Genomic DNA, 17,174 nt, shown 5'->3' with positions numbered 1-17,174 from the left:
AAGATAGAAGTTGTTGGGTTATTTATTAGTGCTTTTATAGATGTTTGAGGGTTTACATTTGGACCGCCAACAGAAACATGTGGTTTGGCTGGTGGAGTTTTTGATAAACAGTGAAAAAGCAAGTCTTGGTGTAAGCATTTTCGATGTTTTCTCTTGCGTTTGAGCGCTGACGGTGGCTGGGGTCCTAACGCAGGACAGATGCCGCCGTCGCGAACCGCGCACGGTGTCGGTCAGCTGCGACTCTTCGCCTTGTGTTTGAGGACGGACTGTAAAATAGGTGGTGCCTTTGGACACTGTAAACATGTGGTTAAGGCTTCACCGAGCGCTGGGAAGTGGAAAAAAAGGAGGGAGGAAGGCTGTGAATATGTTGTACACTGGTTGGAAGTGTACCACACACACACACACACACACACATACACACACACGTGCTGAGTTTGGCTGGCGTTCACAACCACTAGAACATGATGCCATTTGGAAGGGTTCTGACGGCCTCCCTTCACTCCTTCCATTAGTTTTCCTCCTGAAACTCTTCAGTTCATGCAGTTTCATGAGTCAACGTGTCATTCAAGCAACATATGTATGTGTAGTTTAGTGGATTCTGACCTATTTTTAACAGTGTGTGATAAGGACGAACAATCATTGCTTAGTACAACCGATAACCAATAACTTCCTGCGTCCTGTAAACGATACCGATCCCAAACCCCAATAGTTCCCATTGTTCCAGCTGTTTTCTTCTCATTTCCAGTCAGTGTTAAACTGCGTTAATAGTCCAATAAAGGCTTCTCCAGAACCTAAAGCCTCTGTCTGCCTCAAATGGACAATAGACCAAGGGTTTTCAGCTCGTACTATTTATGTCCACAGACAGAATTTGGTGATGATGAAAGGTGAAAGTGGGCGTGACTACAGATGTCAGCACCTACTTTGGGGATGATTGATCACTGTTCTGGGGCATTAAGCCACGATCAGCTTTTCTGACGTTCAGCGTTTTCTAATGTCCCTCTTCTTCTGCTGCTGTCGGACCAAAATAGACAAAATTATCACTGGATCTACGTCTGGGTCTGGATCTTCTTCTTGGTCTTACAGCTGTAGCAGAGCTAGGAACTGAAAACCCTTTGACTCAGGCCCAGTTTACACCAAGGTTATTATTGTTAACATAAACAAACGAAATGAGGAAAACTAGAATTGAAAAAACATTTTCATTACCTGAAATAAACTAAAAAATTATAATTAAAAGAAAAAAATGATAACTAACTGAAACTGTATTGTGTGTTTACAAAACTAACTAAAACGGATAAAAATTATGGATAAAATTCCCTTCGTTTTTGTCTTTGTCAAATTCGGACTGATATGAAATCAATTTATTTCCCTCAAGCAATTTTAGCTAGAGGCACCAAATGATATTTAATGGTCCGTCACTTGTGTTCACTTGTGGTTTCCAGTCGTCTTCTGGTCCCCACTCTACCTGGAAACATGCAGACTAAAGCAGCAGAGTCCTGTCTGGGATTTATTTGAATACGACGACAGAGAAGAAGAGAAAAGATATAAAAAATAAAAAAAACACCTAAAACTAAGCATTTAGAAAATAACGAAAACTAATAAAAACTAGCAAACCTGCTCTAAAAACGAATTAAAACCAACTGAATTACAGAAAAAAAGTCAAAACTAAATAAAACTAAACTAGAATGAAAAATCCAAAACTATTAGAACCTTGGTTTACACAACAACGCTCTTGGATGAAAATGACTAAATATTTGATCAGATATTCTTTCGTTTAGACCTAACGGCATTTTTGGGGGTTGAAAACACAAAAAAGTGAAACCACCTCCCAGAGTGGAAATCTTAAAAACGCTTCACTCTGGCGTCACCGTCTAAAGGGTTGAAAACGCCAAACTGTGTTTTCTCGTCACGTAGAGTTTACATCATAGACACGCACCAGTACAGGAAAACAACAACATGTCAGATTATTTCCCTGCGATGGACTTTCAAGTTGTCCTAGCCTCTAATTTACATCCAAGAGTCGTTTCAGCGCTTGTCATGTCATATTCTGTTTCCTGTTTTGTGTTTGTATTTGGTGCTAGGAGCGAACAGGAAGTAAAGTAGAATGGTTCTACGCTGGTGTTTGGTGTTGGTGGTGGTGACGTCACCTGGTGTTCATTCTACATCCATAAATACGACACTTCACACACTTTTGCGTGTCCTTCTCATGCAGATTTTACCCCAAACGCACGTCTGAACGCAGAATAAAAAGTGAGAACACAACGCCACTTTTGCATTTTCGGTTCAGATCGTTACCGTTTAAATGTAGCCCTACAGACAATGGACTGACCCACACCACTTCTTCTTCTTCTTGATTTTTATGGCCGTTGGCATGGCAACAATGTGTACTGCATACTGGTGAAATGCACAAAATCTAAGCTATTCAGATTTTTTTTTTTTTTATCATGGGCTCTATTTATCAGTGAAAACTTTCATTATCGGAATTATCTGGATGACGTCTTTTTGTTTTTTTCAATATCAAGCCAATAATTATCAGAGCTGATTGTTCTTGTGCATCCATGGTGTGTCCTATTTTAGGTCGTTGGTGGTTGTTCCAGTCTTTGAGGGTTTAGAATGCAAAGACAACGTGGACATGTTGATCCCAGACGTCCTCAGGTCATTGGATTCAGACAGATCAGATCTGATTATTGTGGACACACGTTCACACCAGGTCTGAACAGGTCTAAATACGTCCGTTTACGGTCACTGTCCTCAAAACTGCAGCTCTATCTGTTCCTGGATCTGACATTTCCTTCATGGATTATTTCATTTCTTTATTTTTTCCTCCTCTGTCCTTCAGAATTCAACTTTCCATCCCTCATGACCAAGGTTATTACCGTTAATGAAAACTAACGAAATGACGAAAACTAGAATTGAAAAAATATTTTAGTTAACTGAAATAGATAAAACTATAATTAAAAGAAAAAAACGATAACTGAAACGGTATTGTGTGTTTACAAAACTAACTAAAACATATAAAAATTATGGATAAAATTCCCTTCGTTTTTGTTTTTGTCAATGTCGCATTGATACGAAAGCGATTTATTTCACTCTAGCAATTTTAGCTAGCGGCACCATACAGCACTTCACGGTTCGTCGGTTCGTTAACTGAAACAAATAACTACAACTATAATTATATAACTATATATAACTATAATTAAAAGAAAAAATTATAAACTAACTGAAACTGTAGTGTGTGCTTACAAAACTAATTAAAACATAAAAACTATGGATAAAATTCCCTTCGTTTTCATCTTTGTCGATTTCAGATTGATATATTTTTTTTTGTCAGATTGATATGAAATCTATTTATTTTGCTCCAGCAATTCATTTGAATACAACTGCAAGGAAGATAAAAGATATGAAAAAAAAACTAAACTAAAACTAAGAATCTAGAGAAAACTAAAACCAATAAAAACCAGCAAATCTGCTCTAAAAAACTGATTCAAACTAACTGAATTAGAGAAAAAAAGTCAAAACTAAATATAACTAAACTAGAAAGAAAAATCCAAAACTATTAGAACTTTGCTCACGACCTTCATCTCCTCCTCCTCCTCCTTATTTCTTTCCCACTAAAATAAGATAATAAAACAAAAGCGAAATAAAATGAGTCTAAATGAACCGAGCCGAGGAAGCCGGGGATATCCACTGTGGTTCATTATTTTGGTTTGTGGGCTCGGCTGCAGACTCGCTCCAGCTCAGATGGGAAACACATCAGACGACGCGACACGACCAGTATCTGCACAACGTCCACTGTGGATAAACACAGCACACCTGCAACAGCCATCACCAGACGGAAAGACCTCGCAGAAACCGTCAGAAAAACGCCTCTGATTCTGCCAGTCCATCCCATCATATTAAGATAATGTGACACATGGAAAAGGAGCAGTTCATGTAGACGCTAAAGTCAATAAAAAGGAGGAGAAGCGCCTGTACCGTCTGTTGATCTGAAGTCCAGGTGAACGACGAGGCCACGGGTCGTTTAGAGCTGATCCACCAGAACCTCCAGAACTGAGGATAGAAGAAGAAGAAGAGGAGGTTTAACTGTCAACCTGCAGAGAAGTTAATGAAGAATAAAAACATACGCTGCGACTGTTTATTGATGACAGAAGAGTTTTTAACCCATAAAAACCCAAACATTCATCGTCGACCAAAACCTTCTACTGATCTAAACTGTTTCATACCTGCTGATCCACTAATCCTGTCAATCCATGTCAATAATTGGTGCAAAACACAGTTCTTCATCTTTTCATGGTCATCAGATATGACCATATTTGGACGTTCAGAGGCTCCGTAGTTACCGTGGAAACACCGTCATCTTCTACAACATTGATTCACCAGTAAAATCATGGAGTTGGATCAGTGACAGTGGATGGACACACTGGGGTTATGTATGTTAAATGACAAATGAATTAAAAATTTAGCAAAACAGTAAAGAAAAAATAAGAAATAATCAAAAATAGTAACTAAAATGATAAACAATAAAGAATAAAATGAGCAACAAAATGAACAAAAACAGCCAAAGTGACCAATGAAATGAACAAAATGAATTTAAAAAAATGACAAAACAATAAGTAACAAGGACAAAATAAGCTGCAAACTGGATGAAATGGAAGTCTGGAAATGTCTTCTTCTGTCTTCTTCTTCCCTCCAGTCGTCTCTTCTCACTCGTCTACCATCCTGTTGCCAAATACCCATGTTCCACTTGGAACGTTGCGTAATTACATCAGTTCTTTTAACGATCTGTGACATTCGACTGAACAGCGTAAAAGTCTGGAGTTCCACTTTCCCTCAGAAACTAGTACGACAGATTGAGAGTCCACGCACGGATTCAACTGGACCTATACCTGCTGATCCACTGATCCTGTCAATCCATGTCAATAACTGGTGTAAAATACAGTTCTTCATCTTTTCATGGTCATCAGATATGACCATATTTGGACGTTCACAGGATCACAGATCTGCTCTGAGGTCGGGTCGGCATCATGACGTGATTAATGTTCTAATTAAGTCCACGAAGCCCTGATCAAAGAGCCAATCAGCAGGGGATAGCCCCGCCTCCATCAGTCTGGACTCATTAAGTGGGTTAATTAATCAGACTGGTGATGGTCTAGGGACTGGTCTGGGTCAGTCCTCAGGGACCAGGGAGGATTCTGGGAGTTGAAGTATTTGTTCTAGGTCAGTATTGTTGGAGATGGTTTGAGGCTGATACACAGGAATCAATGGGAATCGATCAAATCACTGTTAATTGTATTTTCTAAAGTTGGAACAGTTTATTGATGACATCGACGACCACATTGAACACAGATTTGAATTGATTTATACGTTTATTTACTAAAAATATTCCACATAAAACTGGAAATGCATTCACAATGAACATAATGCAACAAATTTAAGGAAGAATCTCAATTTTGCAATATTTTAGAAAATAAAATGGAAACATTATCCAGTCCTGTTTGAATATCTGTGATCGTACGTGTCTTATCTGAAGGATGTTTGATAAATAAAAAAATAACCAATAAAATGAAGGAGGGTCCATTAAACTATAATATTCTGTAAAAGTCTGGGCTGACCACTAACATCTATAATAATATTATCATGTGTGACGTTATATGTTAAATGGTTGTGTTATATATTTGTGATATTTTTATGCTATTTATATTAAAAAAAACTCAATAGAGGAAAATGTGATTGTTTTCGCAGCAAAGTTTCTGAAATAAATTACTTTTAACGGTTAAAACTATGGCTCATTGATAACACTGAAATAATACAAAGTGAGAAATCATTTTACATCATCACAGTTATTTAATGTCAAAGTCGTTTTCCTTAAAATCAGTGACTATGATTATAATTAATTAATAATTTGCTTTATTGTGAAAGAGGAGGTGATTTTCAACTTAAGAGTTCATTTTTGTTGTTATGTGTGAGGGTCATAAATATATTTATACTGAATAAAAACACAACCAAGGCTTAAACGTGTCATTTAGTCATATTTTAGCTTTAAAGCAGGATTTCCAGAGGTTTCATTCTTCAAGTACGAGTTAATGAACTGGTTAACGATGAGGCCCCACGGGTAAGCACCCATCAGACCCATGTGTTAAGACAGCCCTCAGACCAGGTCTGTAACGGGTCATGTTGGGGTTTCTGCTCCGTGTTCCTGGTACCGAGTGTTTGGGATAAACTCGACTCATGTCCTCGACCTGTTCGTTGGAATGCGTTCACTGCAGAACCAGACGTTTGAGGTGACTCTGCTGAGAACGTCCACTTTCTGTTATTGATGCTCTGGTTTTCTGCCAAACTAACCCCCCCCCCCCCCAGTATCTGAAGGTAAAGCAAACCTTAAAAAATAATGAAGAAAAAAAGACTTTAATTTATCATATTTATTATAAAAAAAACTGTAAATGTTCATAATGAAACTTTATGAGATTATAGAAATAAACTTTCATCTGTTTTTCATGTGTTCAACCATTTTAGTTTTGTCTAAATCATTCTGTGTTCTTATTTTAACTAAAACACCACTAGAATATCCATAAAACGCTGATAAAAGTTATAAAAATCTTCCATCTCTCTCTCACCGACTGCACTCTGCTGCTCTAAGCCCTGCCCACTTCCACCCCTCCCCCTCAGCCAATGCAGACCTCCACCCTAATGTGTTCTAGACCAATAGAAAGAACCTGATCTCAGATAAAAGACGACAGTTGGATTTAGTCACTAGTGTAAACAGTTCAGGAGTTTCAGTCGTTTAAATGACGGTGGATAAAAAACTGTGGCAACGGAGACTCAACCGTCCATAAATGGTCACATACCTGGTTTTTGGGGTTTTTTTTTGGCTCATGAATTATAAATTGTTTTCAGGTTGTTTTTATTACTCAAAATTAGGCTAAAGTTGAAATGCATTTTGACTTTTTTTTTTTTTTTTAAATATGGTTTTATTAAGAATATACTGAACCTCCTCAGACCCAGTAAAGTACACCTTTGGGCTTTTTTAAATTCAATAATTGCAGACATTGGAAACATTATGATGCAACAGCTGTTTTTTTTTATGCATTTTTTCAAATTTTTATGGAACATCCTTTGCAGTGGACAGTTTTGGGTTTTTTTGGTTTGTTTGTTTGTTTTTTGTCTGAAGCTGTGAACCTCTTGTCCAATCGTGGACAGTATAGCCATTTCTGGGTCTGAGGAGGTTCACTTTAGCAGATCCCAGACCAGTCCACATTCTAAAACTCAGATGATCCTTTAGTTCATTGTATGTCTGAGGGTCTGTACAGACTGAACCCTTGTGGTTTGGACTAGATTACCTTTAGAACCCTTTGGAAAGTAAGTAAATGTGGACGTCGTGTATGAAAGGGTTACAGACATGGACATGTAGTTCCTCTGTCCTTTGTGTTAATTCCTCCTCTTGGATCACACAGTCGAGGAAAAAACTCTTCTCCCACCCCTTGTTTTCTTCAGTTTCTTGTTCATTTTAATGCCTGGTCCAACTAAAGGTCCATTTGTTTGGACAAATACAATGATACAAACAAAAACAGCTCATAGTAGTTGAATTTCACAGCTGATATCTGTCCATTTAACATGTTTTCTTCATATTAACCAAACTCACTTCAGTTCTTCCATCACATATATATGTATGACATGTATGTTGTTTTTGTTTTGTAATTGTGATGAACGGTTTTCAGTTGTTGTTTGTATTGTTTTGTTGTTTTGTGTGTGGGTGTTTTTGGTCATTTGTGTACTGCAGTATAAAGATAATTGTGATGGGTGTGGACTCCAGGAAGAACAGTGATGGCTGAAGCCAAAGCTAATGGAGATCCAAAGAAATGAATGAAATGGAAACCTGGAAACTGTTGACTTTAAACAGAAATAGTCGATCCACACATGCACACTGTTCAGGGTGCTTGGTGGACGTTTGCGTTCTGAACACGTGTCTCTGTCTGTTTTAGTCACATGACACACACAGGAAGTTAGTACTGGATTACATAAGCACTGTTTGTGATGACTTTGGATGGAATGTTTCTTTGACTGTCCTTACATATATTATAGTGTTAAACCAACACTAGTCCTCTGTTGGTAGACTGACTCTGTGTGTTTTCTGTTTATTATGTTTGTCTTTTCTTATTTTAAAGTCCTCCCTTCAGACCATAACATGCCAGTCTTTCCTTATAGATCCAGTCTGGTCATAGTTGGACTGTTCCTGTGGTGGAAAACCAGCGGCTGAAGGAGGTCGACTGTTGGGATTCTCACACCTCAGACACACAAACACTCAACTGTTTCCATTTGTTCTCACCATTCCTGTAAACATCTGCAGGAATCCACAGAAACCGACAGCGGCAGCAGCAGCTTAAGGCCGGCGTCGCCCAACTGTCCCTTTGGTTCCCATGAGGAATGTGAACAATGACAGCAAGGCATTGTGGGAAAGCCCAGGGTCAGCTGTGGAGACTGACTGTGAAAGGCTCTGATCCTGTTCACACACTGACACCGACATCCAAAACTGGACTAAAACCACCGACAGCCTGAACTGGACTAAAACCACTGACAGCCTAAACTGGACTAAAACCACCGACATCCAAAACTGGACTAAAACCACCGACATCCAAAACAGGACTAAAACCACTGACAGCCTAAACTGGACTAAAACCACCGACAGCCTAAACTGGACTAAAACCACCGACATCCAAAACTGGACTAAAACCACCGACATCCAAAACAGGACTAAAACCACCGACAGCATGACCAGGACTAAAACCACTGACAGCATGAACTGGACTAAAACCACTGACAGCATGAACTGGACTAAAACCACTGACAGCATGAACTGGACTAAAACCACCGACAGCCTAAACTGGACTAAAACCACCGACATCCAAAACTGGACTAAAACCACTGACAGCCTAAACTGGACTAAAACCACCGACATCCAAAACAGGACTAAAACCACTGACAGCCTAAACTGGACTAAAACCACCGACATCCAAAACAGGACTAAAACCACCGACAGCCTAAACTGGACTAAAACCACCGACAGCCTGAACTGGACTAAAACCACCGACATCCAAAACAGGACTAAAACCACCGACAGCCTAAACTGGACTAAAACCACCGACAGCCTAAACTGGACTAAAACCACCGACAGCCTAAACTGGACTAAAACCACCGACAGCCTAAACTGGACTAAAACCACCGACAGCATGACCAGGACTAAAACCACTGACAGCATGAACTGGACTAAAACCACCGACATCCAAAACAGGACTAAAACCACTGACAGCCTAAACTGGACTAAAACCACTGACAGCCTAAACTGGACTAAAACCACTGACAGCCTAAACTGGACTAAAACCACTGACAGCATGAACTGGACTAAAACCACTGACAGCCTAAACTGGACTAAAACCACTGACAGCCTAAACTGGACTAAAACCCTTAGACTGACTGGACTTTTTATTCCACATCTACTGTCTTTACCTGCACAAACCTCCCATTAGTGCGTTTGTACCAGTAGTTTAACCCTTAAAGAGCCACAGATACTTTCATGGGGCTGACCAGATGAATGTTCCTATTTAACCTTTCATCAGTCATTTATTAACATTTATTATTATATTATCCTCTATGTTTTGCATTTTTCACTGAAAATCCTGTATTTTCCTCCATTTAATTTCCTATATTTGATTTAGATATTCATGAAAACTCAATAAATTCAAAAGTTATTTTATCAAAACAGAAAAAAACTGAAGAAAATTTGAGTTTTGCAGCAAAATCCAACCTAAACCCAGTGTGTCCATCCACTGTCATTGATTAAACTCCATGGGTTTATTAGTTTTTCTTCCATTTCATCCCATTTGCAGATTATTTTGTCCTTGTTGTTTATTATTTTGTGAATTCTTTATTCATTTTCTTCATTTCATTGATCACTTTGGCTGTTTTTATTCATTTTGTCGCTTATTTTATTCTTTTTTTGCTTCATTTTAGTTAATGTTTGTGATTCTTTTTTCTCTATCATTTTGTAAAATTTTCTATTCATTTTTGTACATTTATTATTTAATATACATAAACCCAGTGTATCCATCCAGTGTCATTGATCCAACTCCATGGGTTTTACTGGTGAATCAATGTTGTAGAAGATGACGGTGTTTCCACGGTAACTACGGAGCCTCTGAAAGTCCAAATATGGTCATATCTGATGAGCATGAAAAGATGAAGAACTGTATTTTACACCAATTATTGACATGGATTGATAGGATTAGTGGATCAACAGGTATTAAACATCAGTAGATGGTTTTGGTTAAAGGTGAATGTTTGGGTCTTTAAGGGTTAATTTATTGTAAAGTGTTTCTTAAACAGGTGAAACATTAAACTGACTCAAACTCCAAATTGTAAAGAAAAAAACCCACAATACAAAGTTCACGTCATCATAAAAAGTAATTGCCTTAGCGAGGATCAACAGATTTGGACTTGACGATGCTTAAGACGATGACAGATGGGATTGTTCATAAATCCGAGGCAGATTTGGCTCCTTTCATTTCCTAAAGTGACAACGCGTCAGAAGTATCGTCATATTGGTGGAGGTTGCACCGTGTGGGATGAATTAGCTGTCGGATAAATTCATTCTGAAAGTGCGACCGAGCGGCAGTCGGCTGGTGCTGATATTTCTTTCATTTCTGGTGCAGTGGGACAGCTGACAGCGCCAACCGTAGGAAACACTCTGGTTCCACAGATGTTTAGACTTCAAACCAACCCACAGCCCCAGCAGACGGTTGGTCCAAACAGAACCTCCTGTGAGCCCAGGGGAGGGGGTCTGAGGGTCTGAGGACTGGAAGTGGAACCTGGACCTGAACATCTCCAGCTCAGATCCCTGTCAGCAGAACCAGTACACTGTCTAATCCACCAGTGAGAGCTGGGATTTCAGACCACTTAGGAAGATGACAGATGGGATTGGGAACAAATCCCCTTATCCTCAGCTCACTTCATTTCCATAAGTGTCAACATGCCTCAAGTCTTGTAAAGAGACGAGGAGCTGCGGCAGCAACGGATTCCACACAGCTTCGACTTTGGAGAATTTCACAAAAAGACACTTCAAAGTCAGGAATCGGCGTTTAAGACCGAAGTATTCACAGCACAGCACAACATCAGGTCTACGAAGCAACGGCAGCAGGAATATTTAACCCTTCGAAGACCACGAACATCTACTGATGGAACTGTTTAAAACCTGTGGATCCACTGATTCTGTCGATACATGACCATACTTAGACATGTCCCCATCTGGCATCCCATTAGAGCAGAACCAACAGATCTTCTAAATCTTGTATTCCTTCAGCTATCACACTTTTAAACTCTGACAGAAGCCATATTAGTCATTTTATAGGATTTTTTTTTTTTTTTTTTCATTTTTCTTTTTTTAAATATTAGCAGAACCAATAGGGTCTTTTAATCTATCAGTCTGTATTGGTATTTATTGATTATTTATTGTTGACTATTTAAATGCATTTATTCGTAGTTGCTTTCAATAATCCTGCATTTGTGCACTGATGTATTTCTGTTTGTCACATTGCACTTTGGATGGGCTGACGTCTGTGGTAAGATGCAAATCAATTGTCCATATGGGATAAATAAAGTTTTCTGAATCTGGTCTAAGGATCAGATCGGCTGCCGATCTGGCTTTTTTTTTTTTGTTTTTTGCAAGCACGTGCATTTCAGTCGGTAACGGCGTGCATGCGTTGGTTTCTGTCCTACTTCTAATACTATGGGGGTACGGGGTGATGTGGTCCGTGCCCCTGTGCAGAAGTGAAAGTGAAACTTTATGCTCATTTATGTTTTCTCTACCTCCTGAAGCTTCACAGACTTTCGTTTGAGGGGGGAGGACGTTTAACCTGGACTATTATATATTAGACATATGTAGAATAAGTCTAATGTGACGGTGATGATTTTTACCTCCACCAAGTGTACCAGCAGAGGTTCTGTTTTCATCGGGGTTTGTCTATTTGTTTGTTTGTCTGTTAGCAAGATAACTCAGAAGGTTAAGGACAGATTTTCACAAACTTTTCAGGAAATGTTACTAGTACAAGGAACAAATGATTACATTTTGGTGGCGGGGGGGGGGGGGGGACTGATCTGCTTTGGCGGAGGTCTGCACTCTCCGAGTGCTTTTCTAGTTTTTCTGTGAAATGTTTGTTGTGGCAGCATGGATAAACCTTATCAGCAGAAACGCTGCACTTATGGTCCTGGTTGCTAATCGACATCAGCTGATCTGTGACAGTTTGCAGCTCAAAGAAACTTCCCAGAAGCACAATGGAATATTTTTAATATAAAATTTTGGAGAGGGCAGACTTTTGATTCTCGGTTAAAGGTCGAGTTATCGTCACTGGCAAAGAAAAGAAAAAGAGGAGAAGAAGAAGAACAGCAGCAGAAGTCAGAGAAGTGAAAGTAAAAGCACACTTGGATCTGGACGACAGAAAAGAAGACGACATGAGATGAACACCGATGAATGTGAACCTTTATTGGACACCAGCTCAGGTGGGTGACTCTAGCCCCTCCCACTGAAACAGGTTAGAGCAGGGGTGTCAAACTCCGGTCCTCGAGGGCTGGTATCCTGCATGTTTTGAATATTTCCCTCTTCCATCACACCTGGAAGCCATTACATCATTATCAGGCTTCTGCAGAACATGAAGATGAGCTGATCATTAATTGAACCAGGTGTGGCTGGAAGAAGGAAACATCTGAAACCTGTGGGATAGCAGCGCTCGAGGACCAGAGTTTGACACCTGTGGATTAGAGGATACTGGATACTTGGACTGTTTTCTGTCAGAGCAGAAGCAGAAACAGAACCAGAAGCAGAAACAGAAGCAGAAACAGAAGCAGAAACAGAAACAGAAGCAGAAACAGAAGCAGAAACAGAAGCAGAAGCAGAAACAGAAGCAGAAACAGAAGCAGAAGCAGAAACAGAAGCAGAAGCAGAAACAGAAGCAGAAACAGAAGCAGAAACAGAAACAGAAGCAGAAACAGAAACAGAAGCAGAAACAGAAGCAGAACCAGAAGCAGAACCAGAAACAGAAGCAGAAACAGAAGCAGAACCAGAAGCAGAACCAGAAACAGAAGCAGAAACAGAAGCAGAAGCAGAAACAGAAGCAGAACCAGAAGCAGAACCAGAAACAGAACCAGAAACAGAAGCAGAAGCAGAAACAGAAGCAGAAACAGAAGCAGAAACAGAAGCAGAAGCAGAACCAGAAGCAGAAACAGAAGCAGAACCAGAAGCAGAAACAGAAGCAGAGCTAATGCTTACTCTAGGGTAAAACAGGCGAATCGGAGGCGGAGCCAGACCATGAAGCTGACTGACAGTTTGATGAGGTGAGGATGGTGGACGTGTGAATGGACGGAGGACGCCTCAGCGCTGTGGACGGAGGGTTTCATAGGAGGAGGAATGCAGTCAGGAATCCTTGTAATTGTTCAGAGTTTGCCTGGATGCTCCGCCTCCTCTCACACATACCACACATTCTGCCTGCACGACGCTGACGCTGTTACTGGAACTGAACTCACTGAAGTATTTACAGAGTGAACACATGGATCAGAGTTAGAGGAAAGTGGAGTCGTACCGACGTTCCTCTGACACAACTGAGGGACTGGACAGTGTTTTAAACAGGATACAGAAAACACACACTGTATGACCTGGTCTGACCACAGCAGAACTACTTAAACTAAAACCATCTACGGACCTAAACTGTCCGACACCTGCTGATCCAACAGAACTCCATAAACACAGTCCAGATGTATGTATGTACGCTCCAATAAAAAATACAACTGACCTGCAAAGACAAACTGTTCAGATACACACACCTGCAGTGACCGAGGCCACGCAATAAAACTGATGTTGAACAAGCAGCCGCGTCGTATTATTGAAAGAATAAACAAACGAATAAAACACACACACCTGAACTTTATCCACAGACCTGGAGTTGGAAGGAATCAAATCCTATCAATCTGTGTCAATAATTGGTGTAAAATACAGTTCTTCATCTTTTCATGGTCATCACATATGACCCATTTGGACGTTCAGAGGCTCCGTAGTTACCATGGAAACACTGTTTGATTTATTTGATAAAATGTAAATGACACAAGACTGAAATAGAAGAAAAATAAGATGCACCAAGTTGAAAACAATGGAAATGATAAAATAAAATAAAATATGTGGGAACATGAAAACCATGGGTCATGTTCAGGTTTTTATTTGTTTCTGAGTTGATCATGTGTTCATTAACATTATTACTTCATCCATTAGGTTTAGACTTTCAATACTGTTTTGACGTTGCATTTATACAATTCATGCATCGTCGTTTTACTTGAGCTGAAAATGTTTGTGAACTGAACTAATGATCATATCAAGTAGAACAGGGAACAGTATTTGTATATTTTAGTATCTGATCTTTGTAGTTTTGTATATTGCCAATATTTTCTGTATATATTTTCAGTATAATTTTGTGTGATTTTTTCAAACTCTTTTTTGCACTAAACTGATTTACATTGTTCCTTTAACAGTGATAAGGATCTCCTCCCCTCCTCCTTCCCCCTCCTTCCCCCTCCTCCCCTCTCTCCTTCCCTTCCTCCTCCTCTCCTCTCCTCTCCTCTCCCCACTCCTCTCCTTCCCTTCCTCCTCCTCTCCTCTCCCCCCTCCTCTCCTCTCCTTCCCTTCCTCCTCCTCCTCTCCTCTCCTCTCCCCCCTCCTCTCCTCTCTTCCTCCCCCTCCTCTCCTCTCCTTCTCCCCCCTCCCCCCTCTCCTTCTCTCCTCTCCACCTCTCCTTCTCCCCCTCCTCCTCTCCCCCTCTCCTTCTCCCTCTCCTCCAACTCTTCCTCTCCTCTCTCCTCCTTCTCTTCTCTCCTCTCTTCCTCCCCCTCTCCTCTCCCCCTCCCTCTACTCCTACTCTTCCTCTCCTCTCCTCTCTTCCTCCCCTCTCACCCCCTACAGTTTTTCATCCTCCTGAACCCATCTCTCCTCCTCTCCCCTCTTCTCTCCTCCTCCTCTCCTCTCCTCTCCCTCCTCCTCCTCCCTACAGTTTTTCCTCCTGCTCTCCCCTCTTCTCTCCTCCTCCTCTCCTCTCCTCTCCTCTCCCTCCTCCTCCTCCCTACAGTTTTTCCTCCTCCTCTTCCCTCTCCTCTCCTCCTCCTCCTACAGTTTTTCCTCCTCCTAAACCCATCTCTCCTCCTCTCCCCTCTTCTCTCCTCCTCCTCTCCCCTCCCTCCTCCTCCTCTCTCCCCCCTCCTCCTAAACCCATCTCTCCTCCTCTCCCCTCTTCTCTCCTCCTCCTCTCCCCTCCCTCCTCCTCCTCCTCCTCTCTCCCCCCTCCTCCTAAACCCATCTCTCCGTCCGTTCATCTGTCCTCATCTGTTTGTCGTTTCCGTTCGTCCCACAGTAGCGTTTGCTCTAGAACATTAGCTCTTCCTGTCGTTTACCTTGGCCTCCTTCCTTCTTTCCAGCTGTCCTCCTGAATCTGCCCTCAGGGTTGGGGTGGGGGGAGTTTGGGGGGGGCGGGGCCAGGGTGCCCAGGTGTGTGTGTGTGTGTGTGTGTGTGTGTGTATTGAGTTACCGTGGGGCCCCTGAGCTCCAGCGCCTTCAGATGTGTTTAAGTCAATGAAAGGTTCAGAGCTGACATCTTCTGTTGACGCGCTGTCATTAAACACACACACACACACACACACACACACACACTCACAGTAACACACTTATTGCGGTATCCTCCTTTTGTGATTCAGTCGAGTCACGTCTGAATCCAACAGCGATAAAATGAGTTTAAAACTAAACCCATGACAACACAAACACACAGCTGTCAATCACATTTAACCCCGCCTACTAGTCTGAACACGCCTCTGAGCGGCTAAAAACCTGTCGTCGTATTGATTTAGATTTTCTACAAACTGAAAACCGAGTCCAGAGGAGGAGCTGAAAGTCTGGTTTCCACTTATTTCACTTTTAGAATAAGATGAAACGTCTTTAAAGAACATTTATGCAGCGATAACACCAACGTCCAACTGCAAATGACTGCCCAGTTTACAACCCTTCAGCGAAAAACTGGACATCCACCACAGTCCACTAGAGTCCACCACAGTCTACCAGAGTCCCCCACAGTCCACTAGAATCCACTAGAGTCCACCACAGTCCACTAGAGTCCACCACAGTCTACCAGAGTCCACCATAGTCCACCACAGTCCACTAGAGTCCACCACAGTCAACCACAGTCCACTAGAGTCCACCACAGTCCACTAGAGTCCACCACAGTCAACCAGAGTCCACCATAGTCCACCACAGTCCACTAGAGTCCACCACAGTCTACCAGAGTCCACCACAGTCTACCAGAGTCCACCATAGTCCACCACAGTCCACTAGAGTCCACCACAGTCCACTAGAGTCCACCACAGTCCACTAGAGTCCACCACAGTCCACCACAGTCCACTAGAGTCCACCACAGTCCACTAGAGTCCACCACAGTCTACCAGAGTCCACCACAGTCCACCAGAGTCCACCACAGTCCACCACAGTCCACCAGAGTCCCCCACAGTCCACTAGAATCCACTAGAGTCCACCACAGTCCACTAGAGTCCACCACAGTCCACCAGAGTCCACCCTGAGTCCACCACAGTCCACCAGAGTCCACCACAGTCCACTAGAGTCCACCACAGTCCACTAGAGTCCACCACAGTCTACCAGAGTCCACCATAGTCCACCATAGTCCACTAGAGTCCACCACAGTCAACCACAGTCCACTAGAGTCCACCACAGTCCACTAGAGTCCACCACAGTCTACCAGAGTCCACCATAGTCCACCACAGTCCACTAGAGTCCACCACAGTCCACTAGAGTCCACCACAGTCTACCAGAGTCCACCACAGTCTACCAGAGTCCACCACAGTCTACCAGAGTCCACCATAGTCCACCACAGTCCACTAGAGTCCACCACAGTCAACCACAGTCCACCACAGTCCACTAGAGTCCACCATAGTCCACCACAGTCCACTAGAGTCCACCACAGTCCACCACAGTCCACTAGAGTCCACCACAGTCCACTAGAGTCCACCACAGTCCACTAGAGTCCACCACAGTCTACCAGAGTCCACCACAGTCCACCAGAGTCCACCACAGTCCACCACAGTCCACCACA

General features: G+C 41.8%; 1 protein-coding gene across 1 annotated transcript in view; it reads right to left on the bottom strand.

Annotated features, from left to right (window-relative positions):
• Window positions 1-17,174, bottom strand: part of sema3b (sema domain, immunoglobulin domain (Ig), short basic domain, secreted, (semaphorin) 3B) — a 137,261-nt gene that overhangs the window by 83,266 nt on the left and 36,821 nt on the right. Inside the window, exon 2 of the mRNA XM_030138867.1 lies at window positions 3,973-4,047. The gene's annotated coding sequence lies outside the window, so the exon portion shown is untranslated. The remainder of the gene's footprint in view (window positions 1-3,972; window positions 4,048-17,174) is intronic.

This window comes from Sphaeramia orbicularis, chromosome 7, assembly GCF_902148855.1.
Source record: "Sphaeramia orbicularis chromosome 7, fSphaOr1.1, whole genome shotgun sequence".
NCBI lineage: Eukaryota > Metazoa > Chordata > Actinopteri > Kurtiformes > Apogonidae > Sphaeramia > Sphaeramia orbicularis.
This window is presented reverse-complemented; position numbering and strand designations above follow the sequence as displayed.